Source organism: Carcharhinus amblyrhynchos, unplaced genomic scaffold (genome assembly GCF_965287045.1).
Source record: "Carcharhinus amblyrhynchos unplaced genomic scaffold, sCarAmb.v2.hapA scaffold_38, whole genome shotgun sequence".
NCBI lineage: Eukaryota > Metazoa > Chordata > Chondrichthyes > Carcharhiniformes > Carcharhinidae > Carcharhinus > Carcharhinus amblyrhynchos.
The window spans coordinates 3,611,386-3,633,925 of NW_027649779.1; the positions used below are offsets into that span (position 1 = coordinate 3,611,386).

Genomic DNA, 22,540 nt, shown 5'->3' on the forward strand with positions numbered 1-22,540 from the left:
ATGTTGCCCCTCACACCTTAAACTTATGAACCTGAGTAATTGGCTCTTCCACCCTGGGAAAAGCTTCTATCTACTCGGTCCATGCCTCTCATAATCTTGGATAATTCTTTCAGGTCTCTCCTCAACCTCCGTCGTTCCAGTGAGAACAAACCAGGTTTCTCCAAACTCTCCTCATATCTAAAACCTTCCATAACAGGCAATATCCTTGTACATCTTTTATGTACCTTCTCCAATGCCTCCACAGTAGCGTGGCGACCAGAATTGAACACTATATTCCAAGTGCGGCCGAACTAAGGTTCTATAAAACTGCAACATGACTTGCCAATTTTTAAACTCAATCCTGCGGCTGAGGAAGACAAGCATGCCGTATGCTTTCTTGACTACCTTCTCCACCGATGTACCTGTATCTGCCTTGAGGGTTTTGCCGTTTACTGTATACTTTCTTTCTGTTTTAAAACTTCCAAAATGTATTACCTCACATTTATCCAGATTAAACTCCATCTGCCATCTCTCCACCCAAGTCTCCAACTGATTTATATCCTGCTGTATCCTCTATGGTCCTCATCACTTTCCTCAAATCCACCAACCTTTGTATCATCTGCAAACTTACTAATAAAACCAGTTACATTTTCCTACAAACTCATTTATATCTATCCTACAAACAGCAATGGTCCCAGCACTGCTCCCTGAGGAACGCCACTTGTCAAAACCCTCCATTCAGAAACATACCTTTCCACTGTTAAACTCTGACTTCTTTGACCAGTTTTGTATCCACCTTGCCACGTTGCCTCTGATCTCATGTGACTTCACCTTCTGCGCCAGTCTGCCATGAAAGACCTTGTCAAAGGCCTTACTGGAGTCCAAGTCGACAACATTCACTGTCCCACGTATCATCACCAATCATCTTTGTTCACTTCCTCGTAAAACTCGAATAAGTTCGTCAGACACGACCTCCCCTTCAAAAAAAACATGTTGCCTCTCACTAGTACGTCCATTTATTTCCTGTGGGAATAAATCCTGCCTCGAAGAATCCTCTCCAATAATTTCCCTACCAGTGATGTAAGGCTCACCGGCCTGTAATTACCTGGATTATTCTTGCTATTCTTCTGAAACTAAGGAACAACATTGGCCATTCTCCAATCCTTTGGGACATCCCCTGTAGCCATAATGTGGAGATGCCAGCGTTGGACTGGGGTAAACACAATAAGAAGTCTCACAACACCAGATTAATGTCCAACACGTTTATTTATGAGTAAACCCACAACCTTTGGGAACACTGTTCCGTCGTCAGGTGAGTGGAAAATTCTACTCACCTGATGACGTGGTGGTGGTTGGTGGTTCGAGACCACCCAGGGACGGAATTTTATTATTTTCTCAACATCAGCATTCATAGGTAAACAGTTGCCTGTTGGCAATGGGCCCGTGGGTGCCAATAAAAAAAAGTTGTCAATTGTTCTCGGCTGTACTGTTATCTAGTGTTAGCAACATTATTTAATGGCGATTGACTTCAAACGTATTACATATAACTATATACATGCCTCCATTATACTATTAAACTTTAAAAAAATACAATCGAAACATGAACTTGTTGCTGAACATTTGTTCCAATTCCATGTTCCTGCTTCCATTCATTCCTGGATGGGTCATAAACCTGTCTAACCCAAACTGAAATGTGTTCAATGATGGAACATCAGAACCCTCTGGAGTAGAGAATTCCCAACATTCACCAGCTTTGGAGTGAAGCAATTTCTCCTCATCTCTGTCCTAAACCATCAGCGCCTTATCCTGACATTGTGCCCCCCTGTTTCAGATTCCCGGATCCGGAGATATAATCTTTCAGTTTTTTTTAATGCTATCTATTCTTTCTCATTAAAGGTGTTGAGATTTTCCAGAATTTTCTGTTTTTGATTCAGATTCCAGCATCCTCAGATTTTGCTTTAATTCTGTCTAAAATGCGGGGATCCAAACTGCACACACTGTTCCAAATGTGGTCTCAACAAAACCCTGAATTACTGGAGCAAGAACTCAAACACTTCAAAACTTAACTCCGTGCTCAAGGCTGGAAGGAGAGTGTGACAGTGGATAATTCTCACTGTGTGCATTCCTGGAATCAGTAACTGGATCAGGAAGATAAGATATCTGTGTTTCTTTGTGCTGTCATCTGTAAACTCCATCTCCCCTCAATGCCGTGTGTCATACATTCGTTTTCCCTGCTTTCCAGGTGAAGCTTGGGTTTACCAACTGTCTGTTTCTGTATCAAGGAGCTAATTTAACCTTGGAGCTGGATAACCAAAGGGAGCTGAATGAGAGGCAGAGACAGAAACGGGAAGAGAAGCGACATGATATCGTTTGGTAAATGACTTGTCCCCGTTACCCTCCGTGATGAAAGCCTGCCGTGTGTTACCTTCCAAGTTTCACAGGAGCCACAGTGATGGGGTTGGTGGGTTTTGGAAATTGAAAGTGTCACATGAGCAGTTTGCGGGACTATTTCACCTCACTGTCCATTTCCTGTTCCAGCTAACAGGAATCACAGCTTTCATTGATTGAAACTGTCACTTGTGTGTGATATCAACTTGGCAATGTGAAGGATAAACTTGTATTTGGTGAATAAAAAGTCAGAGATAAAACAAAAGGCAGGTGGCTCATGGATAAATTAATATTTTAGAAACTTTCCATTAGTTTCCCTGGTGGTCTAGTGGTTAGGATTCGGTGCTTTCACTGCTATAGTCCGTGTTCGATTCCTAGTCAGGGAATGTAGATTTATTTCTGTTAAACAATCCTGTGTTACTCCCCGGTTTGCACCAGTTCTGTCGCAATCAGTATCAGGGAGATTTCCTCTTTAGTATCTGAATTGGAAATGTCACATTTAAAGAACAAGGAAAAAAGAGAGCGACAGGTTACAAAGCGCTGATGGTACAAAATGCGGATGATTATAGGAAGGAAGATGAAAATGATGCATTAATGAATGGACAGAAATCATTGATCCCTTAGACATTTGCGAGACGAACGCTCTTCAATTTTGCTGTTCGGGATAAGTTGTAGAATCAGATTGAAAGTAACGGTTATCTTCCTGAATTCAGTGACATGGACTCTCAGTCTAACCATCGGAACCTGCAGCGACACAGCCTAGTTGAACATTATAGTCAGGCTGTTTTGCTCTAGCGTTTTCTGAGTTGTTCCTATAGTGTAGTGGTTATCACATTCACCTAATACATGAATAGTCCCCAGTTCGAATCCAGGCAGGAACTTTCATTAAACTTTCTCATGTCGGGTAAGGGAAAATTGTTTGATTTCAGTTTGTTGCTCAACATTATCTGAACCTCGATGTTCAAGACATGTTATCATTTCTCTGATTTCACCCTCCAATGTTTTCTGTGAAATAAGGTGCACTGAGGGGAAAGTTCGATTTTGACACCGAGCATTTATTCGCATTTCGTTCAGTCCCCAACAGAATTTAATGGGTTTATAGGTGCAGACTAATATGGTTAATCACCATCTGAAATATCTGATCGTATTGTGTGCTCAAACAGACAGACACAAGTGATACTGGAAGTGTTTGCAGTCTCGATGTTGTGCTGGTTGTTATAATTCACACTCAGTTACTGGTTTGAAAAGAATCATATTGAACTCGGAAACTTTACTCTGTGTCTTGCTCCACATTTGTTGCAACCCCTGTTGAGAAATTCCAGTCCTTTCTGTTTTAATTCTAACATGAATCATAGGAGGAGGAGCAGACCACTCGGTTCATCGAGATTCCCACCATTCAATACCATCATGGCTGATCTTGGGATACAACTTAGTTTCTCCACCAGCTTCCCATATCCCTGAATTCTCCAAGAGATCAGAAACCTGTTTATCCCGACCTTAAATGTGCTCGATGATGGGGCGTACATAACTGTCAGGTACAGAAAATACCAAAGATTCTTGCCCTTTGAGTGAAGTAATTTCTCCTTATCTTAGCCCTAAATGACCAGCCGCTGATCTGTGCAGCAGGGGGTTAGATTCCCGACCAGCAGAGAAAAAGAAAATCTCTCAGCCTCCATCCTATCAAACCGAATCAGAACTGTGTAAGTTTAAATAGATCACCGCTTATTCTTCTAAACTCCAGAGAATTTCATCACAGGACAACTCACTGACCCCAGGGAGCAATCTGATGAACCTTCTCTTTACCGTTTCTAATGCAAAGCATATCCCTTTTTAAATGTGAAAGTCACATCTGCGCAGAGTATTCAACCTGGTTTCCACAAAATCCTGTGTAGCAGCAGAAACACCTCGTTATTTTTAAACTCCAGTCTGCCGGCAATGAGAACAAAATGTAATTTCCCTTCCAAATATCTGCTGCACCTACATGCTAACTTTATACATTCCTTGTACAAACGCATCTATTTCATTCTTAATATCAACATTTATATTTATCAGCTCGTCAAATATGTTCTGGTCTTTCGATTTCTTTTCACGAAGAAGAACATCGTTTTGCTTTCCAAATTAGCGCCTAATCTGCCCCTCCACTCAGAAGAGGACTCCGTTTCGCCTCCCACTCTATTTTCCTTTTTCCAACAGTTTGTATTAGCTAAACTTTGGACAGAGGCTCCAGTGAGAATTGAACTCGCGACCCCTGGTTTACAAGACCAGTGCTCTAACCACTGAGCTATAGAGACAAATGCTGTGAGCACCTTCCGGTACTAGTAAGATTATCAGTGGATTGAGGAGCAGGATGGGGTTTGTGGTGGGGGATTTTTGATGAATGTGGAAATGTCTGAGGTGGAGAGCAGGAAGTTAAAAGACACACCTTGAAAGTGACATCATCTGACATGTGTGTTATGTGTGTATCTGACATGTATGTTGTGTATCTGGCATGTATGTTCTTCAGAGTTTACCCTTAGTGTTACATCTCTGACTTCCCCAGCTCCAATGCCAGTTCATCCAGCTGGAAGATTTAGATGTTGTTCCCTTCACAGACGCTGTGAGGCGTGTTTTCATTAAATAAAGAATCAAACAGAAAATGATTCACTCCGTGACTGGAAATCGAAACCGCGTCACGGCGCCGATCCTGATCACTGGACCTTCAGTGTTGCTGATGTGAGAGATTTGGAATGAATTGACCATCTCTGTGCCCATTGCTTTATTTCCAATAATTTTCAACAAAAATAAGTCACGATGAGAAATGACGGGAGGTGAAAATGACGGGATTTGAATCTCAGTTAGAAAGTCCCAATCCATCCTCTGGGCAGGGATTGCAGTCTCAATGTTTGCTATTCTGTCGCTTATATCGACAAACAGCCATTCAGCCTGTGTTCCTGTCTGTCTTCTCGATCGGAGTAACTCCGTTTGATAAAGTGTCATCTGGAATCGAAACGTCCGCCCTTTTCACTCCTTACAGGTGCTGTCAGACATTGGGAGATTTTGGATCATTTCCTCTTTTCCCATCCGCAGTAATTTGCTTTTATCACTGAGTACAATTGATTGAGATTATTTGAAGAGAGATGAAAATGATGCATTAACGAATGGGCAGAAATCATTGCTCTCTTAGATATCTGGGAAACGAAAGCTCGTAGCTTACCCGCCAGCCGAAATAGCTCAGTTGGGAGAGCGTTAGACTGAAGATCTAAAGGTCCCTGGTTCAATCCCGGGTTTCGGCAGGATCATTTTGCTGGTTTTCTGTGCTAATTGGTTGTACATTTTGCCTCACACTGTCTTCAAACATCAGTTCACACAAGCTGCAGCAAACCAAATACCAAATGGCTTTCTGCTGACTGGCTCCGTAAAAAGGCAGAGTTTAAGAGCACGGAAAGAGCCCACTCGGACACCCACATGGCAGGCGCCCACACCCATCTTGGACGAGACAAGTTAGTTCTGATTCCCGCTCCACAGATAGTGCCAAACGTACTGACATTACCCAGTATTTTCTGTTTTTATTTCAGATTTCGAAAGTCCGCAGTCGGCTACTTTATGTTTACGTTTGGAGCTGACAAATGGCAAGTAACATTGGCGCCACACAGAAAGCTGAGAGGCTTGGTGATGCTGTTGTCTGTGTGGTGTTGGAGGGGTGCGGGGGTGCTGCCGGGTGGAAGTGGTCTTGTGTTTGGAAGGTGCTGTCTAAGGTGCCTTTGGTGGATCCCTGCATCATGCAGACAAGTGGGGAACATTCTATCGGACTCCCGACTTGTGCCACGTCGATGGTGGACTGTTCCACTGATTCAGGGACTATTTCCTCGAGTGGATGTAGCTGTCACTCGGGGGCATAGCTATAAGGCTCATATAGGAGGGATGTCCGAGGTATGTTCTTTACTCAGAAAGTGTTTGAGGTGTGGAATGGACTCACTGCTGTGATAGTGGAGTCGGACACTTTAGGAACTTTCAAGCGGTTCTTGGGTAGGCACATGGAGCACTCCAGAATGATAGGGAGTGGGATAGCTTGATCTTGATCTTGATCTTGGGTTCGGACAAAGCTCAGCACAACATCATTGGACGAATGACCTGTACTGTGATGTACTGTTCTATGTTCGATGTTTTTTGGGAGCCAGGAGGTAAGTTACTCCTGCAGGATTCCCAGCCTCTGACCAGCTCTTTTAGCCACTGAACGAACTGATAAAATGTGTGCTGAGTCAGAATCGGTCTATCTTCTTTCCTGCTCTGTGTTGTCATGAATTTTCAGCACTTTTGTCTTTTCCTGAATGTATTTTGAGGCTGAAGTAAGAGCCAATGTCATATGATTGTGAGATCTGTGTTCAGGTAATATTCAATAGTGGGTTCACTGGCGGGAGGGGTGCGGTTTCCAGCCATGTTGTTGACGCTGGATTGATAACGCAGAGAAGCAAATGACGCTTTGAGAACCAGGGTTCGAATTCCAACACAGCAGGTTAACTCAATTCAAGGCAAAGTAGAATGACTGCGAGTGAGAATAGCAAATTTCAATTATGTAACATTTCCTCACTAAATTGAATATGTTTTGACCATGTTTCCGCCAATTTTGAAGCTTCGGACGGATATGTAAATAGTGCTGCAGGTGGTTTTGCTGTGGGCCAGTGGCGCAATGGATAACGCGTCTGACTACGGATCAGAAGATTCCAGGTTCGACTCCTGGCTGGCTCGCTATATCACTTTAAAAACTTCATGTTCGTGTTCATGAAAAATATTTTTTTCATTAATTTTAGACCAATTCTGGGAAATGTTGACCAAATGCAATCAGCTTCTGTGAAGATATTTATCTTAGCTACTTATTTTTCAAAAAAAATAGTTGACAAAAAAAAGAAAAAACTTTTCTTTTGAAAGAAAAATGTTTCTTTTTTAAATGAAAAATTCTCGTTCAAGTATTTGGGAAAAATACGTCAGCAAGCTTAAGCTACCTTTTAAAAGTTGGAAATTTCTCGAAAAATAAACATGGAAATATTACATTTTTCAGAATGGTGAAAATATTTTCTAAAAAAAAGTTGATGAAATCTGTTGACGAATTTCTTTTAAGCATGTTTAATTTTAAGAAGCAAAATACAGAGTTTTTTTAAAAGTTGACAAATTTCAGTTAAAACAGATGGAGGAATTTCTTCGGAGTAAGTTTTATTCTGAAAAGTTCAAATTAGCCAGAAGTTTCTGGTTTGTGATGCTGGGATTGTTGTCCATTGGAGAGGAGATTGAGGAGTGATTTAATCGAGGTGAACTAGATTAGGGCAAGTTTATAGGGGGAGAGGCAATTTATAAAATTTGGGGCAAGTCGGGGACATCACACATGCACACACACCTACACACTCTCTCTCTATCTCTCTCTCTCACGCTCACACACACACACACACTTGCTCAATAATTGCCAGACTCGAGTCGAATTGCTATTATGCGACACAAACCGCTTCTTTTTATTTTCCAACAGAGGAATTAAAGAGCAGCAAAAAAACGAAAAGCATTGACGTTGCAGACACCTGGAACCAGAGGATTATCATACTGTGCATTGTCAGACCAATTGAACTGGCTGACAAATTGTCCTCTCGATTGGTGCTTTGTGATACATTTAAACAAAACACTCTTCAGCAAATCAACCATCTGCATGTGAAAACAAGGTCCCACCGAGATTTGAACTCGGATCGCTGGATTCAGAGTCCAGAGGGCTCGCCATTACACCACGGAACCACACACGCGCGCCGAAAATCCTCATTCAATATTTCTGCCACCTTGAATAGCAGAGAGAAATGTAAATCCCGTTGAGCAATCCCCTCAATGGCCAACACCCATTCATACTCGCATTGCCCTTACTGGTTCCTCCTATAAAAATGCTGGAAAATCTCAACATCTTTAACGAGAATCAAGAAATAGTATTACAAAACTGAAACATTAGTTCTCCTGATCCGGGAATCTCAAACACGGGGACACAATCTCAGGATAAGGCGCTGATGATTTAGGACAGCAATGAGGAGAAATTGCTTCACTCAAAGGCTCGTGAATCTTCGGAATTCTCTACTCCAGAGGGTTCCGATGTTCCATCATTGAACACATTTCAGTTTGGGTTAGACAGATTTATGATCTATCCAGGAATGAATGGAAGTAGGGATGTGGAATAGGAACAAATGCTCAGCCACAAGTTCATGTTTCAATTGTATTTTTTTCATGGTATAATGGAAGCATATATATAATGTTATATTTAATAAGTTTGAAGTCAGTTGTCATTAAATAATGTTGGTAATACCAGATAATTGTCTAGCCGGTAACAATTGAGAGCTTTTTTTTTAGCACCCACGGACACTTTGCAAACAGGCAAGTGTTTGCCTATGAATGCTGATAGTGAGAAAAATAGTAAAAAAAAAACCGTCTCTGCGTGGTCTCGCACCACCAACCTTTCAGTTAACAGCTGACCAATTGCGCCACAGAAAATGAGACTCTCGATGTCAAGTATATTCTAAACTAGTGTGTCAATGACCACAATTCTATTTCTGAAAACCTCTTCCAGAACTGCAGCATGACCGCGCTGTTTACAATTCTATGCAAGTCTCTTTAGTTCTGTTGATCCAGCAGCACTGCTGTAGTGTGTTGGTTATTCCCTTTCTCCTATGAACGGGCAGGTAAAATGAACCCAAGTCTCTTATCACAGGGAGGAATTCAACGGGAGGGAAGGGAACTGACCACCAGTGGCCCAACGATCCGATACTTTCCACTCAATCATCAATAACACCATTCACAACTGCACCTCCTTCCGAATTATTGTGATCCATTTCCCTCAGGATTTCTTCCAAGATTTACTTTTTTCCTTGTTTTCTTCTAATTTTGATATAAGATTCGCTTCAATATACAACACAAATGGAATTACAAACCTGAGGCTCACCCTGGGAAACAAGTCACTGGATAACACAAATCCCATGGTGCTCATTTCCAGATTCCCAACACTCAGCTTTTCAACCAAATGGAGGAATTTATCACTGAAAAGCTTTGGAAAGTTGGTGTGAATTTTGTTTGTGAATCACTCGGGTGTTGTGTAAATGCTACTCGAAGGTTCAGTGAGCGGGATATAATCTATCTGCGTTTTGCTGAGCTTGTGTTCGGTGTATGGGGAGGTTTGAACGGGTTGGACCTTGTGTCTCGGGGATGGGCAGTAACCCGCTGATTGAAGCTGCAGTCGCCACATTCTGCTGGCGATTTGAGACTGCGGGATGTAATCCTGCTGCTTCTCCCTGTCTCACTCACTGTGGAGCCGGGGGAAAGAGAATCATTGATGAGGTTGTTTCCCGGTCTGAAATGTGGCCTCGAATAACGGTTATTAACGGAGGTAACGCTGCGGAAGCCTTTAATAATCTGACAAAAGTCAGTGAAGTGCAGTGCTCCAGTGGCGCAATCGGTTAGCGCGCGGTACTTATACAGCAGTACAGCTAGCGGGCTATGCCGAGGTTGTGAGTTCGACCCTCACCAGGAGTACTTGCGTTTTGGTGAGAAGATCGTCCAGTGGTCTAATCCCTTAACCACCTCATAATCTGGGGATCACCAGAACGGGGGTGGAATTGAAAAACAACAAAAATAATCCATTGATGATTGATGAAGAAAATATATTTCTGCCCACTTCCCAACAGGGAATTTTTCGTTAGGTGAATGTGGTAATCACTGCACTGCAGAAACGATGAGTTCTCTCCACCTTGGATAAAACTATTTCTGAGGTCATCACTGCAGATGTCGGAGCAGCTTTCTCGAAGTTCAACCCATTGAATGCGATTAGCTAGAGTAGCATTGGCGATTCAGTGGTAGAATTCTCACCTGCCACGCGGGAGATCCGGGTTCGATTCCCAGCCACTACAAAGTGCGTTTTCTCTCCATTCTATCAACACTCTTTCTTTGCAATTCTGTACTGCCCACCTACTTCAATCTCTTTACCATTTGCCTCATGCTACTTTTCAACATCAGCATCACTTTCCCTTTTTCTCCCTCAGTCTCTCTTTGATCTTAACCAGAAACGAAAGAACATTCAGGAAACCGAACCAAGTGTTTGAAATGTGCCCTCAACAATGATGTGCTCAGATTTATTCATATGTTCTGTAATCCATGTGAGTGACGATAAACATTGGATTCTTAAACTCTTTCACAAGACCAATAAATAGACTCTCACTTTCTGCGTCAAAGCCCTGGACTATTTTTTCCCTTCTTGTCTCCTCTAAACTAATATTTCGTCTTCAATTTCTTTCGCTTCTCCATTATACAGTTTGCATGTTTCTTAAAACAAACAGCGGTTTTTTGATTGTACTTCAAACAAAGCAGAATATCAATGGAGTCCTCCACCACTCCCGTAGCATCAGAGGAAAGTACACTGACAAGACACGCTGTAAATTTGAAGCCTTTTATGTTTTATGTCAGACCAACCATTAGTTCAACGAAGATAAATATAAAATACTGTGGATGTTGGAATGTGAAACAGAAACTGAAAATGCTGGAAAATCTCAGCAGGTCTGATAACATCTGTGGAAAGAGGATAGAGCTAAAGTTTCGAGTCTGGGAGACCCTTCCTCGGAGCTTAGCTCAGACTCGGAAATGTTGGTTCAATTAGTTCAATGAAGTTGTCCAGTCCATTATGACAGTACCTTCGTTGAGCTGGACTTTCCTCCAGCGAAAAAAAAAAAATCGTTTTCAAATAGACATCGACAACTGAAAATATAGATGCGTTTGCCAGAATTAAGTGATTTATGATGTCCGTAGTGAATATAACCATACTGAATTTGACCTGATAACACTCAGTTGAGCCTTGTGAAGTAGATCTCTCGGGCACCTGAGAATTTGCTGGGGTGAATCTGGTCGACATTGAACAGTCGCAAGCCAGTTTGGGCATGTACACGCCGATTGTAACCAGGTTGGACTGGAACCGTTTATTCTACATTACAGATGCTGAGCAGAGTACCCCAACATCCAATGTAGCTGTGCAGAGCCGGGGACGTTCGGCCTGAAAGTAACTGGGATGGACTGGAAATTAAACTTGGCCAAATTGATGTAATTGAAATGCCCTGGCAAAAATTAACATAATCGTAAAGAAAGGCGACTCCTAAGGTAGCCATAGCTAAGTGCCCTTACCATGGTCACGAATAGATGGCTAGAAGTGGGTTGACTCAATGAGAGATCTTTAGAACTAAATTGCGTCCTATCATTTCGTCGGGATTTTGAACATTTCTTTTCTGTTTTCCATGGACTATTTGCATTTCTTAATGCAGTCATATAAGATGATTAGAGGTATAGATAGGGTGGACAGTGATAGCCTTTTTCCTCGGATGGAGAAAGCTAGCACGAGGGGGCATAGCTTTAAATTAAGGGGTGGTAGTTATAGTACAGATGTCAGAGGTAGGTTCTTTACCCAGAGGGTGCTGAGGGATTGGAATGCCCTGCCTGCTGCAGTTGTAAATGCGCCTAGTTTGGGGGCGTTTAAGAGATCCGTGGATAGGTTTATGGATGGAAAGGGATTGGTTTAAGTTAGAAGGTCATTGCTTTTTAATTGGTCGGCGCAGCATCCTGGGCCGAAGGGCCTGTTCTGCGCTGTAATGTTCTATGTTCTATGTTCAGTCAGAAGCCAGCAGCTATGTTCTGTACTGACACGAAGATCCAGGGAAATTAGATTATGCCTTAGTCTCTGGGTATTTCACTCAAGGAGGTTTGAGAATTCATTGAAAAAAAATTATACTTGATCAAAACATAAACAGCAGCTGGGTAGCATCTGCACGAAATTGTTTTTCACACTAAATGTGAATAATATAAAAAGAATCATTTCCCTGGAGCCTCACGTTATGTATAAATGTTACAACATTTATTGTCATACCATGCATGCACAAAGCCTCCGACAAAAATGCATGTACCTCCAAAAGGGCTGGTGTTTGCCATTTACTATCCAGTCATTGCAACTATTGGAGTTCCAGGTACAGTTTTGTTATTATCATGTACTGTCTTTGTTCAGCTTGTAACGTTTTTTTTTCAGTTTTATCACGAGCGCATCCCCAACACATGGCATTCACTTCTATCATTTAGAGTGATGAATTTTCCCCTAAAATATATAGATTCTTCGGGTCAACTGATATTTTGTTCTCTTTCACAGGATAATTTTATACATTTTAAGAGCTTTATTCTGGCACAATGTTCTGAATGAATTGTGAACGTTGTCGTTTTAGGCAGTGCCATTTCACTCAAGTAACAGAAAAAGGTATTGACATGATAATGCCTCTCATTCAACTGTGTTCTGCCTGTCTATGACCTGTGCCGTACTTTGGATCCCCCACCCCCCTCCCATCAAACTTGCCATTTATCACTGCAAAATCAATTTAGAAATGCAGTTATATTTTCGTAGCAATGCAATTGTAGATGGATCCTTGAAAATTATTATGTTGTACATGTAGTTCAATTACGACATTGACACACTAAGTGTTGCGAATTTTCACTCGGAAACCACAGCATCAGTCTATTTCTGCAGAATTACTGGCGCTGCTATTGGACGTTACAGCCATTCCATTGCAAACGTGTAACTTTTTATTGTTAGTATCATTGATGTTCCAGAATTATCGCATTGTCACCTCCCTGTACATGTAAATATATGTAAATATGTTCTTGTCTTCTCCCTGTTCCTGTATTGTTATCTAGAAATTCTAGATTTCTTTCATGTTGTTGATATTGAGAGAAATTGATTGATTCGTACGAACAATGGCTATCTGAATATCATGAAAGATTTTATTGACACACCTTCGATATCAACGGGTTTTTGACAATATAGGAGGATTGCAATAACGGCACTTTGGTGAATGATTGGTACACACCAATAACAAGCAAAGCACACTGTTTTGTCTCCAGTCTCGACCCTCGACACTCATTGCACAAGTCATCATTTCTCTCGATTCCTTTCTGATTACTTTGACCATGTTGACGGAGGCAGGGTAACTGTTGGTATATTTTGGATGGAATATAAGTGATTCTGGAAATGCTTTCACGTCTGTTTCAGAAATTTCAGAAGAGAGGTTCAAAGGACCCAGTACTGCTTGCGAGTTCTTAATCTTCAAATATCTACTTCACTCAGATTTGTATATTTTAACCCCTGCAATTAGAGCAATACTCTTTCCAAGTGTGTCCTTTGCATCTGTCAGTTACAGAGATTCATTATACATCAGCAATTACACTTCATTTTCAGGTTTGGAGCCCCTTTCAATATTTCCTCTGTAAATTCAGAGAAAAGCCAATTAGTTCCCCCTTCGTTGATTGAAGATTTAGAGTTTGGTTTAATGCAGGCATTTCCAACAGTGAATATTTTAAGAATAATTCGCCAGGTGGGGCATCTATTGAAACTGAGCGAGATGGAAACTTTCCAGTTGAATATTGAAATGAATGTTTTTTATAATTCCATATTCAATATGTTCTGTTGGAAACTGCTGACTATTCCTGAAGGTGCATTTATGAGTTTTCAATATCTTCTTATCTTTCATTATATCGTATTGCATCATGATGCAATTCTATGTCAAAGACCCACCTTATTTATAATTCTTGTGATCATGTGAATGGGAACCTGAACAAGGGATAGTTTGCAATGTAGAATCAAGTCATAAGATTTTCAGATTCATGCACAATCTTGTATCATTTTGATGTGAGTTGATAAAGTAACATTTTGTCTCTCATGTCGCTGTGCATATATTCTCCTGCCTTCTCTATTTTACAGCTAACTTGGCAGTCGCTGTAATCCTATGCCGAAGAATCTGTGGTCTCTCCAGATGTATAATTTACTATGTGGTGTCCATGGCGGTGACAGATCTCTTGGTCATTATTACCAGCGTGATATTAAACCGGATTGCTGGGATTTATTTCCCTGGCAGTTTTCTGTCAGTCACCCCAATCTGCAGTCTTCATGTTGTGATAACCTATGCAAGCATTGATAGTTCTGCCTGGTTAACGGTTGCTTTCACCTTTGATCGATTCGTGGCCATTTGCTGCCAGAAGCTGAAAATCAAATACTGCAGGGAGAAAACAGCGGCGTGGGTCATAGTGACCATCTGCACACTGAGCACTCTGAAAACATCCTTCCTGTATTTTATTTTTGAACCGTTATATATAATTAACAACATACCTTGGTTCTGTGTTATAAAACAAACATTTTACACATCCCTCGCATGGAACGCCTATGATTTGTTTCGAACAGTTTCAATGCCCTGTATCCCATTCATTCTGATTTTACTGTTCAATGCTCTGACTATCAGACACATTCTCGCAGCCAATCGGACCCGCAGCAAGCTCCGGGCACAGAGAAATGGAGAAAAACAGAGAGACCCAGAGATGGAGAAACGGAGAAAGTCCATTATTTTACTCTTTGCCATCTCGGGCAGTTTCATTCTCTCATATGCGTTATTTTTTGTGACGATTCTCTATGTCCGAATTGCAAAGGTCCCTTATTTCTCAGATCCTGATACTAGTGAATGGTCATTTATCTTGGAGGAAAGCGGATATGTGCTTCAGTTTCTGAGTTCTTGCGTCAACCCGTTTATTTATGCAGGGACTCAGAGGAATTTCAGGACTGAGTTAAAGAATGGAGTGAATTATCTGCTGAGATTATTTGTTAATGCGTTTAAGATTTGAAAATATGAGATAGAAAACGAAAGTTTCATTAAACTCCAACAATTCCTGTACTTCTCAATGCCACACAAGGTCATCTTTCAAATATGTTCCTGTTTATGTACACCTACACCAATGTGTGAATAAGGAAATTTATAAGGAAAACAGAACCAACGTAAAAAAAATCCGTATTGCAATCTTGAGAACCCATGGGTTTCCCATGTCTCCAACTCAGTGGAGGGCCAGTGATGAAGGTTCGACCCGCTTACCTCCACGGTTCCGGTTTGACTCACAGTCAGTTAATATAGATCAATTCATTGTTCACCACACAGAGAACAGGTGAATAGTTTTGCCCCAGTGTGAGTTGGCATAACATAAAGGTTCATGATGGGGGATATAGGAGGAATGTCCGAGGTAGATTCTTCACTCAGAGTAGTTGGGGTGTGAAATACACTGGCTGCTGTGATAGTGGACTCGGACACTTTGAGAACTTTCAAGCGGTTATTTGATAGGCACATGGAGCACTTAGGAATGATAGGGAGTGGGATAGCATGATTTTGGGTTTGGACAATACTCGACACAACATTGAGGGCGAAAGGGCCTGTACTGTTCTGTAATGTTCTGTTTTCCTATGTGAGCTCGCTGGTGTTTCAGTATATAGAATGAATCAGTGAATCCTTACAGTGATCACAGAAGGGTATGGATGACACTTCGTCAGAGCTGAAGACAAAGACATTTGGACGAGATTTATACTGTAACGGTGAGGGATACATGTGTGTGGTGGGTGACAAAGGTGTCACATATAAATACAAAAATAGGCGGAATTTAAATGGTAGTGAGCATGGCTAAGAAAGGTGTTGTTGGTTGTCCATTAGGAGATCAGAATGTGTAAATGGCAGGATAAATGAAGTGTAAGAGAAGGCCCGAGTGGGGTGGAGGGCGTGGGGGGAAACAAGATAGAAAGTGAGATTTTAAATAAACAATGTATAATGGAAATTATGAAGATATATAATAGTAAAAAAAAACCATATATGAAATGAAACAGAATAACAAGAAATGGGGTAAAGATGGAGGAAAAGAGATGCTCTGAAGTTGTTGAGCTCATTGTTCAGCCTGGAACGCAGTAAGTACCAAATCGGGAGATCATGCAATGTTCCTCCAGTTTGCATTGGAGTACCTCCTGATACCATTGCTTATTGTGCCTTCCATCACATTACTGATGATCAAGTGTAGACTGGTGGTTATTGGCGGTGTTAGATTTGAACTGATTTTTGTGAACTGGGCAATCTTGGGCAAATTGTACCATTAGCGGTTAGATACCACTGTTGTGGCTGAGGAACAGCTTAGCAAAGGTTGCAGCAAGTTCTGAGATTCATTTCTTCAGCACCATTGCCAGAATATTTTTCAGGGCTGTAGTATTTCTTCTTTCCAATGCCTCCAAGTTTGTTTTTTTTTGAAAACCTAAGGAATGGTGAGGTGTATCTGTTCCGTTCATTGACTACCCCACTCTGCCTCTATATTTATCTCCTTCTCTTTGGACATCTGCCTTGGCCTTTCCCTCTTTCAGTCTAACTATCCATTTCCCCTCTTCTGTCTTTGTTCCTTCTATTCTCCCTGTCTGGGTGGAATTAAGTTTCATTGAATTGATTCCTGAAATGAGGTGGTTGTTGAGCTGGGGATCTATCTTGATTTTAAATGGTGGAGGAGACTCAATGGGACCTGTGATCTAATTCAACTCCCATGATCCTGTTCAAAGCCAAGACCAGCTCTGATTGCAATGACCCCTGCTGCTGTCGTTGATGGGGAGAATAAGTTTGGGATAGCGATATTTTGTGGAGGAGTGGGATCAAATCCCTACCCCCCACTGTCAGATTTTCACTTAAATTACTTTAAATGTTATGAGTAAATTTGGTTATCATGTGATTATTAGAATTGAATGCAATAGAATGTATCATCATTGATTTTGATTGGAAGAACCAGCAGAAACCATGCAAAACGAGTAACTGATGGGCTTGAAACGAGTTTAGATGTTCCACCAGTTAGCCGGATCTGCACGCATGAATCACCATGTTTCTGTAGTGTAGTGATTATCACATTGGCCTCAGGAGGAAGCTCCCCGATTCGAAAACCTGACAGAAACATTCCCAAATAATTCTGATTTCAGAATTGTTCTCGTTTCGCACCAAAGATTAATTGAGCTGATGAGTTATTATTTGGCATTTAAGACGGGAATCACACAGTGAAGAATATTATAGGAAGGTCTGTGATAGCGAGTAAGACAGGATGGATTATCTGACGCAGTGAATGATGGACAAGAACGGCGTTTATTGCTCCCCATTAGCTTTAATCATTGCTGCTTTCCCGGTTGAACTCCAGCTCTGCTTTTCTCCAGCAGTATCACAGCTCAAACTGAGACTTCCTCAATTCCGCTTTGTTAATCTCACAATTACTGCTTTCTGAATGAAGTCAATTAGTTTAGTGTTTAATTCACTGAGAAGTTTTCTTGACAATTAGCCCGAGAGTTTTTTCCAGAAATGAGTGATATTTCTGTCAGTGCACACGATTAAATCTGACCCATTATCACCCAGGTCGCCATCAACATCATCAGAGCTTTACATCCTATCACTGCCTTTCATTATCTGTGTTTGTTCTCAGCCTGTTGCCCCTGTGACATTCCCAGTTCGGAAGGAAAACTACAAATTCTCACTCCACTGATGCTTTCGACCAGGAAGCAATTCAGGATTGCTTATCAAAAACATTATGTGAAACCTCACTGTGCTAGGGACCTGTGGGCCATTTGCACGTTTTCCCCGGGTCTGTGTGGGTTTCTTCCGGTTTCCTTCCCCAGTCTGAAAGACGTGCTGGGTGAGGCGCCATTGGGCCGTGCTTAAATTCTCCCTCAGTGTTACCCGAACAGGAATGTGGAGACTAGGGCAATTCTCACAGTAACTTCATTGCAGTGTTAATGTGAGCTGACTTATTAGTGACACTAAAAAATAAAACATTATTTGTTAATATATCGAAACCAGTCTGCGAACCTGCAAGGACCGAACACGAATCACTAACGCACCAAGATGGTAGGGCGTTTAGGAAAATTACAAAACATCGAGATCTAGGGGTACAAGGTCAGAGCTCATTGAAAGTGGAGTTACAGGTGGACATGATGGTGAAGAAGGCATTCGACATGCTTAGTTTCATTGGTGAGAACACTGAATGCAGGAGTTGTACTAGACATTGGAATACTGTGTACAGCCCTGGTCACTCTATTATAGAAAGGATATTATTAAACAAGAAAGAGTGCAGAAAAGATTTACGAATGTGCTCGCGGGACCTGATGGTTTGAGTTCTAAGGAGTGCTTGGATAGACTGTTTTATTTCTGGAGTGCAGGAGGCAGGGTGGCTGTCTTATAGAGGTCTATAAAATAATATGGGGCATAGTTCAGTTTAGATAGTGCATATCTTTTCCCAACTGCATTGGTGTCTAAATCTAGAGGGCATAGGTTTAACGTCAGAAGGGAAAGATATAAAAGAGTCCAGAGGCACTTTTTTTCACACAAAGGGTCGTGAATGTCTGGAACAAGCTGCCAGAGCTAGTGGTACAGGCGGGTATAATTTTGTCTTAAAAAAAACGCCAGCTATCGAGGAATATGGGCTAAACGCAGGCAATAGGTACCATTTTAGTAGTTTAAAAAGGGAGGCATAGATATGTCGGGCCGAATGGCCTGTTTCAATGCTGTAAAACTCTGTGAGTGATTGACTCTGTTTCATCTTCCTGATTCTCCCAGATACTGATTACAGATGAGTCAGCCTCCGATTTAAATGGATGAAGGAGATATCATTATGCTGGGTTGTAAAATGCGATTGGCTGAGTAACTTGTCAGGAATTATGATTGCTGTATGTTTACTGAACTTAACTGATTTTTAAACTAACATGAGGCGGGAATGATCGATAAGAAAATCTATAATTGATCTGTTATTGATTGTACACGTTAGATTCATTGGAAAGTCCGGTGCTCTGTTCCAGAGCCACTTAACCCTTTCTGTCATCTCCGGGAAGCTGCTTGTTGTGTTTTTGTTTTAAATAAATATTACGTATTTACACAGAGATATCTGCCTCGTGAGTTTATATTCTCTGTAGTTAAAGACAGTATTGGTCACCTCAAATTATCCCATAACACTAGCCGTAATTTGGAAATGTGTAATTTATTATGTTCTTATGTGAAATACGCCTCAATCCCTTGGTTTCACCTGATGGTTTGCACCTCTGTTCTGTCTGTGTTCTCTATCTAGCTTGTGGTATGCCTGACTTGTAAGTATTGCATCAGACGATGTACAGAGAAACTCACTCTGTTAACCCACACTGTTGCGGCTTTGATAGTGTTTTTAAGGGGCAGGGTAAAGGAAACTATTTCCTCCCAAACACGAACCCCCATTGGTCGCGGATGAAGCAGAACCTTTGCTGTTTAGAATTACCTGAAGCTCGGTCAGTGACAGATCAGTTTATGAGTGAAATCATCGATATCTCCGCGTTCTTCATTCATTCTGTCTCTGGATTTTATCTCAAAAAGGCAGAGATGAAGGTGTATTTACACGGATTGGCCACGGGGTGGCGCAGTGACTCTTTCACTGAGCGGCCTTGAGTTCAACCACATCCCACACATGACTGGGGGAACATTCCTGTCTAGGAAAAGGGGGAAACCCTATAATAGGGAAAATGGGGCGGAGGTGATGGGTTCGGAGAACAGAATGAAGCCAAGCCAGAGATGGTTAAAGTTTAATTCAATATTTATTTCAAAAATTCAGAGAATATTTTACAGCAAAATTATTTTTTTAAGACACGAAAGTGAACACAGCGATCGAGCTTCACATTGAGAACAGAACACATGCACAGAGAATCTGTCAATATTTGTACATCTGTTCCATACACCAGAAAGGGAAAACAGGACATTAAAAGAATGCGGAATTAACAAATGTGAATAAGGAATTAGAAACGTTTATTTATACATGAAATTTAAACTACGGGAAAACTATTAATCACAATTAAATTTATAAGAAAAATGTGTCGTATATTTCACACTGAAAATTGAAATAAGGTCTATGACTGCTTCAGTATCAGATTCAGAATGATAAACTGTAAGAATTTTACTGATAGAGTCACCAAGAGGAGATATTGTACATGAGCCGCACAGAGATCTTGATAATCAGCTGAGGGAAATCTGCAGCGTCCAAAATTCAACCCATCATTTGATCTGTAAAATAAAGATACAATAATGAAGCAGATGTTTATGATGTGGGGCATTAATGTTAGAGTTTTTAATCAGTGAAACATTGAGAGATTTTTCAAATCCATTCTGCCAGTTTGAAATGTGAGTGAATTGAATCATCTCACCTTCACCAGAGTGACGGCAGTGCTGTAGAAAATGCTCAGGAAGAACAGGACGATGAATGTGGAAGCAGTTGTCCAGATGTTGCTGTTATCATCCTCATTGTCTTCAATCCAGATGCGGTCGGTGAGGTCTAGGGGCGGAGACCAGAAATTGAAATTAGATTACTTTATTTATCCAGGGATTTTTTTTTTCTTTTCCCTGTTCTCCTTCATAAACTGTTAATGTATTCTCTGTATAATTTTCAATGTCTATCTACTCTTACACTCAGGACACTCAATCACCGATCTCCGTAACTATGTTCACACTTGATCGTTATGTACATTCCTTGGACAGTCCATGCCAGAAAGCACTGAAGATGTTTTCTTGAGTATCAGTTCATTTTTGATCAATTTGGCACTATCCCTCATTGAAGAATATTATGACTGATATCGAGGAACGTTCACTGATCAATGATTGTTTCCAAAGATGGTGACTGACACGTAAACTGTGAATGTTGCTGTTTAAGAGCCGGGATGTAATTTCTGATCTCTTATTTATGGTTGAAATTGTAAGTAGATCACTAACTTAATTTAGTTTTTCCACGTGCAATGTACATTGGGCGAGTTGTCGGTAGATATGTCCATTAAAATTCATGTTTAAGTTTTACTTTCATCATTTACCTTATTTAAGATTTTGCATTTGTGTGCGTGTGCATGATCATCTCGTGCTCTGCATTAATCTTTGGCTCTGAGTTAATACATGTACAAGAGCGTTAATGTACACATTCATTTCCCTGTATTTGTTGATTTGTGTAGTTGTGTGTCTACATCTGAGTGTATATTTTATTTTTCTGGTATTGTGTGTGTATGACTCTATTATTGTGTTAAGTCCATGTATAATTATTAATTCCACTCTTAATCGGTGCACATGTGCGTCTATCTATTACTATGTCTTAATTTCTGTCATTCTGGTAATGTTTGTTTCCCTTCCTGTGTGCGTCTGTTTTCCCATTTGCCTGTGTGTACCTGTTAACATGTATGTATGTATATACGTGTTGATAGTTCTTCATAACGATATCTTGATTCGTGTTTGTGTTTCGATATGTAGTAATGTGTGCTATGGTATTCTGTTCTGTTAATGTTTGTGTCCACATGTTTGCGTGCAAATGTTTTGCTGTCCATTCATCTATATGCAGCCTGCTTATTTGTTTATATGCATTTCCATATATATCTGTTAATGTGCATAACATTGTCTGTGTCTTTATGTATATTCCTGTCAGGGTGAATGTGTGCTAAAATATATACTTATTTGTGTATATGTATGTGTTTTTGCATTTATGTGGGTCTACATGCACGTGTATCTATCTGTCGATGCATGTATATGTTTGTGTCTGGGTCTGTGTACCGATACAGAGAAGTGTATGAACTTGTGTGTTTTATGTGCATTTGTGTGAGTGCTTTTGTATGTATTTGATTGTGTGCGTATGTTGTTGTTTTAGTGCCTGTTTGTACAAGTTTGAGTCGACACATTCGTGTGTGTGTGTGTGTGTGTGTGTGTGTGTGTACGGCTACACCTGTATTTCTAATTGTGATAGTTTTGTGTAGTATTGCCAGTGTGTATATGTTTTAACTGTTGCTTCAAGTTTTACCGGCAATTGTTAACTGAACGTGATCCAAACAATCCGAATAATGGAGCACACTTTCAGGCTTTGCTGTTTAAATGTCTTTTATGTGAGTGGCACGGTGATATCAGGAGAGTGAATGAAATAATTCATTGATGCATCTCAGAGTCATCAGGGACAGAGCAGTGAAAACTGGGGAGGATTCTATTACTTGTTTAAATTTGTATTATGGGAAATCAATGCCAGCACATGATTAACAGGAACAAGAGTGTTGAAACATTTTTGAATTATGTTGCATAAATATATATGCATATATTAGTTTATGTGTATTATATACTTCTGTGATACTTTGATAATGAGAATGCTACTTCAAAATCTGGAGCAAAAAAAAGGAAGCTAATTTATACTGATGACAACTGACTCCTGATTAGAGAGCCGTTCCCTTCCAAACACGCGACTTAGGGAGAGGGAGGGCAGTGAGCTCATAGTTTCCCTCTCTCTACCCTGTGATGCAATGTCCCTGATGGTT

The 22,540-nt window shown here is 40.8% G+C and overlaps 5 non-coding genes across 5 annotated transcripts; 3 read left to right on the forward strand and 2 right to left on the reverse strand.

The window, feature by feature from the left end:
- Positions 1-4,585: 4,585 nt before the first annotated feature.
- trnat-ugu (transfer RNA threonine (anticodon UGU)) lies at positions 4,586-4,658 on the reverse strand. Its single transcript has one exon. It is a non-coding gene; the product is annotated as a tRNA-Thr (tRNA).
- Positions 4,659-5,566: 908 nt separating this feature from the next.
- trnaf-gaa (transfer RNA phenylalanine (anticodon GAA)) lies at positions 5,567-5,639 on the forward strand. Its single transcript has one exon. It is a non-coding gene; the product is annotated as a tRNA-Phe (tRNA).
- Positions 5,640-7,019: 1,380 nt separating this feature from the next.
- Positions 7,020-7,092, forward strand: trnar-acg (transfer RNA arginine (anticodon ACG)). Its single transcript has one exon. It is a non-coding gene; the product is annotated as a tRNA-Arg (tRNA).
- A 954-nt stretch (positions 7,093-8,046) lies between these two features.
- Positions 8,047-8,118, reverse strand: trnaq-cug (transfer RNA glutamine (anticodon CUG)). The gene has a single exon. It is a non-coding gene; the product is annotated as a tRNA-Gln (tRNA).
- A 1,678-nt stretch (positions 8,119-9,796) lies between these two features.
- Positions 9,797-9,891, forward strand: trnai-uau (transfer RNA isoleucine (anticodon UAU)). Its single transcript has 2 exons — positions 9,797-9,834; positions 9,856-9,891. It is a non-coding gene; the product is annotated as a tRNA-Ile (tRNA).
- The last annotated feature ends 12,649 nt before the right edge of the window (positions 9,892-22,540 follow it).